The following is a 13,200-nucleotide window of genomic DNA, read 5'->3' as shown; positions in this document are numbered from 1 at the left end:
TTTAGCAAAATCATGCCAAAGACTATGGCTTTCACTATGTCATCCATTACATTCCTTATTTTTCCTTTTAACCTACAGGGATCCATAGTTCCTCTGGATTTCTTTTATTTTTAAAGTAGGTAGACTATCTTTTCTTCTCCATTGTCTTGCCTGTCCATTGCTAATTGTAATGTATTTTGTACCTCTCTACTTTGATTTCCCATGCATATATTACATTTATGAATTAAACTGTGTCTTGTAAATGTGATTTTTGATTTTCAGGTGATTGAAAGACTCCTTAGTCTTAGATCGCTTGCTTGCTACCTGTATCTCTCTGAGCTGTGTGTCCTTAATAGGAACATAAAAGAGGCTGTACCAGGTCAGAAAAAAAGGGCCCAACAATGTCTCTGTGACCATGGCTAAAGGAAGATGCCTAGAGAAGAGTAAAAGGGGGTAGGCATGCATGCTGCCTACTCCAAGAAGTTATTACACTTTTTCTGTTCTGTGATATAGATAGTAATGGATATATCAATGGATATTAAAAGGGCATGAGACACTTGAAACACCTTTCTTCTCCTAGCCATTCAAAAATTTTCTTCCTTTCCAATTTCTTTCTTTAAATATAGCTGTCTACATTTTTTTTTTTTTCCCTCAATTTTCAATAATTTTACATTTTCCCTTTTCCTGGACTTCAGAACAAATGTACACACTTTTGTTGTTTTATGGATACATGGCAGTATCACTTGATCACATGAAATAGGAACATAAGCCAGTCACCTTTGGCCTGGTGACCTTTCTAAGATATTTTGGATTTAGATTCCTCTCCAAGAACATTTCTTCCAGAGTATCAGATAAGCTCAGAGGATAGGTCCTCCTTGTAGGAGAGTCTCCAAATGCTAACATTTTCTGTTGCTTCATTTATTTATTTATTCATTTTTCTAGGTATCAAAAATCTCCAATAGTTAGCCAAGGAACAAAGTAGAAAAAAACCTTCTTCTTCAGAGCTGTTCGGTTTAACATCTGGCTACCTCACTTTAGACATCTATCTGAACCATCTCATCTTGAGGCCTAATTGTCCTAGACTCCTTATAGGCTTAGTTTGTGGGGAGAGGCAGCCTATGACAGCAGCTCAGACCTTAGGTGACTGGATTCACTTTCAAGGGGCAAAGCTCACTCTATTGGCTGTTCCTATTGGGTATACATCTTGTTCAGGTGGCTGAAGCTAGGTGACATAACTAAAAGCTGTACAGTGGAAAGATAAATAAGACAAAACATTTTAACAAATATTTGAGGAAGAATTCTATAAAGCTTTTTTTTGGTGAGTGATATTTACCTTTTTCAAATTCATTTCCTACAGAAGTTTCAATAGACTTTAGTTGTTGAAATACGTGTTTATGAAAAGCAAATTTCAAAACTTCCTGCTCACAGATCATGGGAGCATATCTTGCCAGACATGTTCACGTGACCAGTCAAACACTGAAGAGAAATGGTCCCACTTGAGTGATTTGAGTAACCATAACTACAGAACACGGCTTGATTTTCAAGTGTCCATGAATGGTTATGAAATTAAATGAATCAAAAAAGTGATTACTGACAAAGTTGGATAAAGATTAGTTTTTTGAAACTGGATTCTCCACATAGATATTCTACAAACAATAAAGATGCTAAACTTATCAAATAAAGCCTTTGTAGTGAGTTAGTCACTCAATGACTGCTAAAAGCACCAAAAGACATAAACACTCATCAAGAATTGCTTTGTTAAATTTGTCACAATTGACAGCCTTCTGTTAAGCCCCTGCCAGAATGAAAATGGGGTCTATAATATTTGAATAATGTAAGAAAGAGAAATGTGTCAAGTCTGCTGAATTTATTCAGACTTTATCACTCTCGGGCCTTCAGTTAGACTAAAACAGCCAAGTATTCCTGACAAACATGTTGCCAGAGACAACATTTTACCATTGGTTAGCAAACAACAGCTAGAAACCTTTAAGAATATTTAAGGTCATTTTAACTTTATTCCATTTTTTTTTTTTAAACTACCCAAATAGAGATAAAAAGATACTCTTAAGCTATATTCAGAACACAGCAGACAAAAATTAGCCAAATAAATAAATAAAAAAAATAAAATAAAATCATTTACCCAGCAAAAGAAACATATTTGGCTTTATTTATTTATTTATTTATTTATTCATGTAATCACGTGCAAAATGTGCCAAAGAATTAATGATATATTTTGCAAATAAGTTATGATCTAAGATATCAGTCTCAGAGAGCACATATGCACATGCCTGAGAAGGAAAGTACTTAACCATATGCCCAGCTTCACTGGGACTTAAGCATATTGAATGGGATCCTTTCCAAAATTAGGGCCTAAGGCAGTGAGAGAGCCAGCTCAGATGTTAGAAGAGAATATTAGTACAAAAGCTCATCTGAACTAATTGATCCTGTTAAGCTCAGAGTTAAGCTCAACAATAACCTAGAACATTTCATTTTCATCAATCTCATTTATAGGACTGGCCTCAAAGAGCTGTGGTGGTATGACCAAACTATGGGAAGGGGATGAGTGGTGAGGGGAGATTGGGGGACTGGGCAGGATACTACCACCAATGCTCCTCAGCTGGAGCCTTGCACAACACCTCCGAGAGGTGCCTGATGTGGATGGAATGTGGTGGACTGCTCTCCAGGCATTGTTTGCCTTGACTTGTTGGGTAACATTTTCCACATCTATTGTTGTTCAAATTACTCGGATGTTGTTTTGGCTGTTAAAGGGAGACTCTGATTACCACACTTACAAACTTAGTTTCTGTTGATTTAAGGAATCTGACACCCTCATGCTACTGCTACAATTGGAAGCACTTGTCTTTATTAGACAAGTGTTTGGCTGATCAATCATTAAAAAAAAATAAATAATAATAATAATAAAAAAGTAGCTTAAAATTAATTCCTCTCTTTTGTTAAATATTATTTATGTGGATTCACCTTTCATCCCCTTTTTCTTGTCGCCAAGGATTTTTCTGTGAGAGCTGCTTGTTACAATGGTTGATTCTGATGCTGATTTTATAGCTACTAAGCAAATTGGCTCTGTCATTGATTTGTATTGAAAATAAGCCTGGAAAGCAATAAAATCAGCTGTAAAAAGAAAATTGCAATATATTTGAAATGCAAAGGCAAGTTCAGTACCATCCTTACAGCAGAATGTGTTGTAAGGGGAAATACTATCAGGGTTCTTGGCTCATTCCTTCCTTTCTTGAGTTGGTATATTATGAAAACTGGAGAAGCATATTAACAGCTAGGGATTTGCTGTCCTCAGAGGTGTTACTCCTCAACCATACTTAGCAAACTTAGGCACCAACTGGAGATTTTTTTTGGAGCTCAGTGTAAAAGTCTGTAATTTAGTAATTTGAAAAGGTGAGACTGACAACTTTGAAGGTAAAACAAGAACACTGAAGAAACTATATTCTCTTTGAAATAGATGTGTGATTTCTTGTGAAGAAGGTAAGCTTTCCAATTTGTTTGAGTTCCCTAATGTTCTTGCACAGTGTGAGACGTCCCTTTGTGAACATAAAAATAAGAAAAACAAAACTCCTAAGGCATTTAACTCATACTTATTTCAGCAATAAGGCATCACAACTAATCTCTACTACTTACCTCAGGTTACTCATTTCCATTCTTCTATCACTCCCTTATTTTGCTAGTAAAACCATTTGCAGAGCTTTGCAGAGTTGATTAGATAAGTGACCTGAGTTAAACATAAATCTTTCTCACTTATTCATTTGCAGAGTTAGTTTTAGCCAGATCAAATCCTGATCCAAATGACCACACAAGACCTACCAAGTCTGACACGGCTGGGAGGTGGTAAGGGAAATAGTTCTGGTGCCTGCCAGTGCAGTTGATGCTGTTACTAGTTTAAATGAACTGTGAAATTGCACCAACCCATCTGCAACCGCTGCCTTCTCTCCTTGGTTGTCAAACAAGGATGCTTTCCATTCAGAAGAGCTGTTTCTTTAATCGGGTCAATTCTTCAGTCCTTCTCATGATGTTGCAGCTATAGAGACTGAGATGGAAAGCACGGAGACCTGTGTCTGGAGGACAAATGGCCAGGCATTATGGCATGAGCAGGTGGTGCTTTAGGTGAGGAAACACCTGGAGAGCTTTCATCTCTTGTAAATTGGGCAGGAATCTTGGTGAGGAGGGAAAGAAGTGGAGATAGATGAGGATATCAGAGCCTGGATGAACTGACAAAAGAAATACACATCAAACTATTCTGTCCATCTTTTTGAGATTTCCTTTCTTTGTATAAATCCTGAAATTAGATTTAAGACATGTAATTCTGGATGAAAAGTCAACACAGCAGCTTACTGTAGTTTAGCTCCCCTATTCAAATTTCATGCCCTTTAGGCTACTTGGGCTACTTTTTCTTGGGAAATACCATTAAAGAAAACTTCAGGAGAAACTGTATGCTTGAGCCTTGTGCACTCCACATGACTGCATTACAAGGCTTGTGCTAGCAACCGTAACTTATGCATCATTGTTCTCCCTCTTGACAGGCTGCTTGCAGCCCAGCTTTGTGATCTGCTGACTAACTGCACACACAAATGGGTTGAGGAGCAGGAGAGAAACTATGGTGTGCAGGCCACCCTGGGCTGTATGTTGCCTGCTGGGGAAGGCTATCCAGAGCAGAGCCAGTAGAAGGCATGATGCCTCACTGCAACCCTAAGACATGGAGGTGACAGCCTGTTTTCCAAGATGTGACCAAGGTGCGCTTATCATGACACCCATCACCCAGATGTACCCTTCCCTGGCCTTCCATCTCATGTTTCACAATGTAAGGCAGAAACACACTATTAACAGCTTTCATCCTGTGTGGGGTGCTTGTGGGTGACAGAATTCAAAGTAAAGCTATCCAGGAGAATATGTTCTTTTTTGAAGAGAATTGAGCCATGAGGTCTCCACTAATATTTGAAATTCTTTCAAGATATGACAATCATGGTTTGAATTTACAGTAGTTTCATTAAGTTTCATTTTCTCATCATCCACTTACTTTTTTTTTTTTTTTTCCTCCAGGACAGCATTTAGCAGTTAAGATTTCTTCACACTTTAAGAAATATTTTCATTATTTTCAATTTAATACAGTTAAAACTAATTTGTTTCAATGAAATAATCAATCCAATTCTATTCAGACTCAAAAATTTTGAGCAGATAATGACCAGGCAATGAATTTGCAAACTGCAATGGATTTTCCAAACTGATAGGGTTCTAGCAAAATCACACTGACTGTTGGGACGTGATAATCATGATTGTTAAATTAACTTCTTGAGATCCATTAAAGAGTAATGATAATGTCCTTTCTTTTACTTTTTTTTTTTTTTTTTTTTTTTGACAGAAAAAAATGGCTGCACTGAGTTTGAGCTTAAAAAACATTAAACTGAAATAAATTGCTGTTGAGAGTTTGTTTCTTTAACCTTTTGTTAGATAAAAACTCAGAACTGGTTAACTCAGCAGCTGAGAACACATTTAATCTTGATTGCTTCATTCTAGCATTACTTAATTTAATTTCTTTTATCTTTATCTGTAGCTTTGAACTCTTACTAGCTGTTTCCAAGACATTGTGATTGATAGTCATATTACTCTCATGTGAATTTGTAGGGAAGGTGATGTTTCTCTGCTTTGAAAGCAATGCCACAAATGAAATTGAAAACCATGTTTTTAAAAGGAGAAAGAGCACTTATGATTCGGATAAAAATATCAACCTTGGGACCAATACAAAAACTGAATTATAAGAGTAGCCTCATTTACTCATACCCTACATTTAATTTACATTTTATATCAACCCTTAAGTGCCAATTTTAATGCTAAATGAGCTGTTACTTTTGAAATAGATTATCTGATTTGATGGAGTGGCAGAAGCTTTGACATCTAGCTCAGCACAAGGATAGTTGAAGAAAGCCATCTGAAATGCAACAAATTTCAAGGACAACATGAATCTATAGCTCTATTTAGAAAAATGTATTCTATACACTCATTACTTATATGTCTTATATGAACTGAGAAGTGCTAAAGTTCTCTTTATGCTCTTCAAAATGCTCTTCAAGCATGTATCCAACGTCTCCACTACTGAAATATCTCTGAGCATTAACTTGTCCTATCATGTGGATTTTTTAAATTATTCCCGCTCAACAGATTCTGAGAATGTTTTACAATAAGTTGACCAAAACAAACAAACAAACAAACAAACAAAAAACCCAGGCTATCCCAACTTTCTTTCAAGGCTGGAAATCAGACGGTTTTCTGGAGCACAAGTCTCAGAGAGACTTATTCTCAGAGAGATTTCTTCTCCAGAAATACCTGAAATCTGTCCACAATGGAGTTCTAAGTAGTATCTGGCTGTGTGGACACAGCCTAGTTTGTGTATCTAGGTACTTACCTTGTGGCTAAGCAGTTCATATCCCATCAGGGAACTGCCTAAACTGCTCCATTATCCATCAGGCTTGTTCTGAACATGTCTGAGACACTGAACTACCAAAACCTAAAATTTGTTATTGTTTTCACTCAAGAAGAAAAGTGTCTCTTATCACCATTCTTATGGGAGTCAAACAGTCTGAACACCAGCCTAGAAAATCTCCATCTTGAGGGATGGGAGTCTATAGCTCTTACTGCCAAGGAAATCACTCCTACTGCTGTTATCACTATGATGGCCACCAGCCATAAGTCTGATTTCCACAGCAGCCAGCCTGCTTCTCAGGGAAGAGTGAAGGATTTGTATTTCCACAGAAAGAACAAATGAGAAAGGTGCACCTCTGTCAGCCAGCACATAAGGTCTGTCAGACACCCACAGAAAAAGTCTTACACTCTTCTTTGTTTCCACTACTGTTTATATATTTATATATATATAAAAGTAATTAACTTTTATAAGCAAGATTCCTGGGCTACAAAGCAAATTATTACTTACATAATTTTTATTTCATTATTATCTACAGACCCTGGCAAAACTGAGCTTTAATATTCTAGTCAGAAAGTTCATTTGTTGAGGGACAATCCTTAACAGTTTACAGTCTAAAGAAGAAAGCACAGTAGAATCAGGAATGGACTTAGTTTTTATGATTTACAAGTTTAGGCCTTTGTGGGTTGTTTCTCCCTTGTGTGAACTTCTCGTACAATTCTGTGTTTTTGTCTACCCCATTTTTGTGGTGAATTGAAAGGCCCTGTATGCACTGAAGCATCCAAAATATTTCTAATATCTACTATCAATCAGCGTTTTTTTTTTTTTTTTTTTTTTTTTTTGAAAGGCACTAGCATGACAATTATGACATAATGAAGCTATTCTTTATATCAATAAAAACAGACTCAAAATGAAAAACATAAAGCAAGCCATGCTACATATTTCCTGTGAAAGATTTACATGCTACTAAACACACAAACTATCCTAAATGTGCAAAAAGCAGTAAAATATCTGCCACCAAACTGAAAGCACTAACACTTGTGGGAGCTTAATTTTGAGTAATGATATCTATTGCTATAGACATTTGATACTCAGATTTTGACCTTAAACAAAGCATGAGCTGCTGAAGAACCAGCAGTCATCAGTTGTAATTTATAGCTCTGGCTTTTTCTATTCTGCATTTTTAATACTCCTCCAAGTATTGTCAGGATTAGATCCAGTAACATTTTTGTATGAGGCCTCGTAGGAGGAGTTGATTTTGATAGTTCATCAAAATGAAATCAGTGCTGAAGCCATGACCCAGTGACCTTGCAAGTGGGGTTTACAGTAGGAAAGATGTGAACTGAATTTGCCTCTGTTCTGCTTTTAGAGGCACAAGGGTATGCTTTCACATGAGTAGACATGCTATCTATGCCACGCAAGCTATGCTAGTTTGAATTGACTCAGACTACATGAATCCAAACTAGTGTGCTGCATTCAACGCCTCTGAGATTTATTTGGAGTAAAAGATCTGTGTCAGTCTATGCACCAGAGCTCTTTTTCTTTCTCTTCCTTCACTCTTCATGCACATTTCAAGCTCTATGGAAAAATCTTATGACAAGTAAGCAATCTCTCCCTTTTGTTGTCCCTCTCTACAACCACTTGTAAGTGTCAATAGAACTGGGTTAAATTCTGCTCTTATTGATGTAAAGATTCTTTGTTTTATTAGGATGTCTGAAATGCTATATATATGTGTGTGTGTGATTGTATATATATAATTATATATTTTTAAAAATGCATAAAGAAATACACTGGTTCAAATACAACTTTCTGGGTGAACCAGGGGAAAGATGTCAAGTCTCCTCTGTGATGGATGCTTCTCTGTAAGTGGCAAGATATACAATTAATCCTCAAAAAGACCACTAGATATACATATCTGTATATCTATATTTAAATGTTTAGATACAGTCAGTATGATTACATTCACATGTGAGATTGCATATTGTTGCAATGCTGCTCTCTAGATAATGTTCTACTGTTGATTCTATAGTTAAAACATTCAAAGTAGATGAGAACTACTGGAATACTGCATTATATTTGCACTCAAGCCTTCTACCTTTTCGGGTATACAAGAAAACTGCAATACAGAAGACTGTTGAGTAAAGACTAGATTGTCCCTGAATCATGTGGGGAAAATGAATATTTGATGGGAGATATTACTGTAATCTTTCACATGTGAACATTGGAAATTTCCTTCATTTCAAAAGTTTTATATAACAGTATCATCAAGACCAGTAACTGACCAGTAGCAGAACACAAGACAGGCTAAGATTATATATATATATATATATATATACAAAGGTGGGAAAGACAGAGTTGCAGAGGATCTACAAATTATATGAAGACAATGATGCTGATGGAAGGGGAAGAGGGTGCTGGGCCAGATCACTGCACTTACTCCTGCTCCTGCTTTGCCCCAGCCTCTACACCCTGCTGCGGGGAAGAATCTCTCTGTGTGGCTCCATCCACCTCCTTGCCACCCATACAAAAGGCTCTCAGATGTGAGGAATGCAGAAATGTGCCACACTTTTGAGGGGAGAAGAACGGCCAGGAGAAAATAGGAATTAAAAATAATTTAGGCTGAGAAGATGAGGGCTTATCCAATTTTTATAGTTTGCAGACTGATTTTAAATCTGGACCATAACTCCCACAGAGCAAGTGAAATTACAGTCATGTGAACTATGACATAATTGAGGAAAAAACAGGATCTTGTACAACAATGACCGTATACTCCTGTCTGCCAATAAAATTAAACATTTGTATTTATTTCTGCTTTCACTGTAACCATTCATCCCACTTTTCCACTGTTTTGTTTCTAAAAGTTTTAAAAGTCTGAAGTAGTATATTGGTCTTCTTTTTCCTTATCTAGACAGATTTTCTTATCTACTTCAACACTGAAAGTAAAAAAGGACTGTTTTACAATTATGTGTTTAAAAGTCTGCTATATTTCTAGCTGTGAAACTGAACTTACATTACCTCAACTGACCGGGCCCATTGCAGACTCTCAGATGGAATGTATGCATCACTCTTTGCCAATTCAGAGGTTATTTAATATGGTATGTCTGGAACCAGCTTTTTTGTTGAAATTGTTTTGGCTAAGAAACTATCCAGATGAGTCTACTGCAAAACTATGTGCTTTGACTGGGATTTTCAAAGACAGTCTGGAATCACGCCACTCAAAAATGGGACATGTTAGAGATTACTTTTTTTGGAGAATCTCTCTCAAACCAAAGTTTTTGTTTTGTTTTGTTTCGTTCATTTTTATTTTATTTATTTATATATAGGATTAGCACAACTCATGTATGCATGTATTATTGTATGCAAAACACTTTACATTTCTTCCTCAATTCTTTCACTGTCCATGTGAAAATTATTTAATAGAACATCAGCAGAGATAGTATGATAAAGACAGGGAAGAGCTGTAATTTAGTCATGTGGATGGGAGCTATCATTTTGCACTATTTTGTTTAGCTATGCATCATACTATGCAGAAATGGTTAGTTACTATGTTAATGGGAATAGCTGATGCATTGCAGTAAGTGCTGGCATTTTTCTGCTGTGATGGTTTTCTATTCACACTAATGAGCATTTTTTCTTTTAGATTGGTTGCACTGTTTAATTCATTGTTATACTTATTTGACACTCCAGAACAAATTCTGCCCTCAATTATACTAGTGTAAATCTATGATAAGCCATCTGTTGTCATCAGTGTTAGACCTTGATTTGTCCAATGATTTAAACAAGCATTTAACCTTAAACACATTTTCATCAAATGTTGATAGTTAAGGAGACAGTTTTTTTTATTATTATTATTTGCTTTTTTTTTTTTTTTTTTTTTTTTTTCCTTATGGTGGTGAAAGGAAGAGAGTTTCAGCTCATGTAGTTCCTTCTACCATTTCATATATATGGATATAGCTATGTATAGCACAGGCGGTAGCACAGTGCAATGCAGAGAGACCAAACAGAGACTGATTTTTTCCCAAAAGTAATGGTGAAAATATTGAGTTCAAGTCAGTAGGTACTGTTGCAAAAGAAGAACTTGTCAACCTGGGCATGGCAGTCCCACTGCTGCAGATATTTTGCTTTTGAAAGGTGACTGAAAATCTATGGACTCTGTCAGAAAGGCTTTGGCAATTTTAACTGTGGTGAGCTCAGAAGCAGCCTCACCCAGATACCTGCCCCACATCTTGTACTTAGTGAGATTTAGCACCTGGGGAAGGGGCAGAAGAAATGAGTATGCCAGGTCCTCCCTCAGCCACTGGAGTTCATAGTCTGGCATATTAATTTAAGCTGCTGTCCTTGGCTAGGACTTGTCTGGATGGTTTTTCAAGTCCTGCAGGGTAGATTGGATTCAATTTTTCATCTTACTCATCATTAAGTGGGTAATGGGCAGTTTCAGGCTTGTAATGAAAGTAGGTCAAACAGTAGCCTGCTTGTATAAGCTCCAAATGTCTGGTTCACTAGAGTTTGCTGTATCTAAAATGACAATAGATGGTATTTTGAAGTACTTTACAGAGCAGAAAGGATAGACTTATATTAACCATGAATAGATTTTTTCTTCTAAAATATACTGAAAATTAATTATATCCCAAGTCCAACATCTCCCTCCTCAAGTCTATAGAATGTGGTCAGAAATGCAATTTCAGTGTCCAAAATTCAATTTGTATAGTTTAAATCCTGGCAGCTGTCACTGCATTGTCTCTAACCTGCATCTCAAAAATCCTTTGAAAGCCAGAATTTCAGTCTCTGTGGGAATATAATGCAAAGTAGCATAAAATCTTTATATACCCCCCTCTACTAATTCATTCAGTGTTGCAATAACTTGGTCCAGCTTATGGGGCAATAGATAATATGCCATGCTACTCTCTTTAGCAAAGCTACTTAAAATAATGATAATAATAATAATAAACCAGTTTGCATTTACCCATTTTTGAAGTTTTTGACAGAACTGTCACTACCACAGATGTAAATAAACTAAAAACTTATTACTTTATAAGTTTCCAAACGCACATCTTTGTGCGTGCTTCATAATGAAGGAAGCAGGGAAAGGAAGTAATGAACCTAGACACTGAAATACCAGATAATGAGTCACAGTCCTGGGGTTCTCTCATGGTCGTTACTTCCAAGCCCACAGCAAGTTGCTGAACTGGGCTGTCCCGTTTCTCTTCGTGCCTGTTGTTTCTTCTGAGCTTCTGTGGAAAAACAAATAAACAAACAAAACATTTACTGTGTGCTTCTAAGAAATAGATGCTCAGAATAGATGCTCAGAATAGATGCTCAGTACTCAATAGTACTCAGAAACCAGATTATGAATATTAAAATATGATAATGGCACCTGGTAGATAACAGAACATTCAGTCAGTAGACAAAGAGTAAAGAATCAAAAATGTTCAAAGCTTCACTGAGTGAAAAAGAAGACCTGGAAGAGTAGCAGCAATAAGGGATATTTACAGGTGTATGGGAAAATTGAATGATTAAAATTTTTAGAGAATGCTCACTACCCATCTTCTGGAACCTATAGCCCTTTTTGCATAACCTACACTGTGAACCCAAACCAATGCTACTACAAAGGATGACAAGTCAACTTTTCTGGACTATATCCCCATCAGACTGAAGTCTAGTTCTTGTCTCTTTTGCTCAGTCTCAAACCTTCTTAAAGAGTGCACTTTGTGGATTCAAAAATACTGTGGGCCAAAAAAGGGCTAAGAGCATATTATAAATACTCCTGTATTATAAATGTTAGTATATTCCATTAGGTTGTTGTGTGGAAGTCAGTGCATGACCTGAGCATGTCTAATGGATCAGGTTTCTGTAGGGAGTTAAGGTAGATTTAGCTACCTTGCTCCTTTTATCAGCTTACACAGATGCTTATGCACTCAGCCAACACATCTCTAAGTGAAATGCCAGTCCTGAGGAACCTGGTGCATTGAAACAAAGGAACAATTTGATTTGATTTTGATTTTAAGCTTGGATGAGACTAGAGTGTCAGCAATCTGAGAACTACAGACGTGGTGTCAAGGATTTAGGGAGTGAAAATCAAACCTAGTTTGAGGGACAGGTAGCTGCTTCTTGGGCTTGGTGTAGCAGTTTGGATAAATGCCTGTTCATATATATATATATATATATATATATATATATATATATATTTAAGGAAAAATCAATGTATTATTTTGTTCTATCTTGACCCCACTTATTACTTGAGCTGAGTGAATATTTCACAATATATATCTTCACTGACAAACTGAGCTGCTTTTACTGCTCTTGGACATGAATCTATGAAACCATCTGCCTGTAGCTATGAATAGATTGCAGTTTCCTCATGTTTATCTGTCTGCAAAATGCAATTTTATTTTATTTTTTTTTCTTGCCAGTGTTATTATCTATAGACTGATCATGACCTGATCTCTGAACTGTATTTTCTGGTCACAGAAATTAACAGGGTTTTATATTTCAGTCACAGGTACAGAAAGCTCACGTGTTTTTATCTGGTGTTATTAAAACTTTTCTTTTTTTCTTTTTTTTAATAATTTGTCTGTTTTGATGTATACTTTTAAGATCTATGACGAGAAAGCTTAGATGTTTCAAGTCTCTTCAATATAATAAGAGCTGGGGGAAAATACAAAAACAGGTGCAGAATAAAATAAAACTGAGAAAGTGTAATTAATAGAACAAGCAGGTTTCTGAGTCATTTCTGGACCTAAGGCTGACATGGAAATTTGAAGTCAAGTGTGTTCAAAATACTG

Source organism: Netta rufina (genome assembly GCF_964035555.1).
Source record: "Netta rufina genome assembly, chromosome: 1".
Lineage (NCBI taxonomy): Eukaryota > Metazoa > Chordata > Aves > Anseriformes > Anatidae > Netta > Netta rufina.
The sequence above is the reverse complement of the archived record's forward strand: the minus strand, read 5'-3'. Positions refer to the sequence as shown.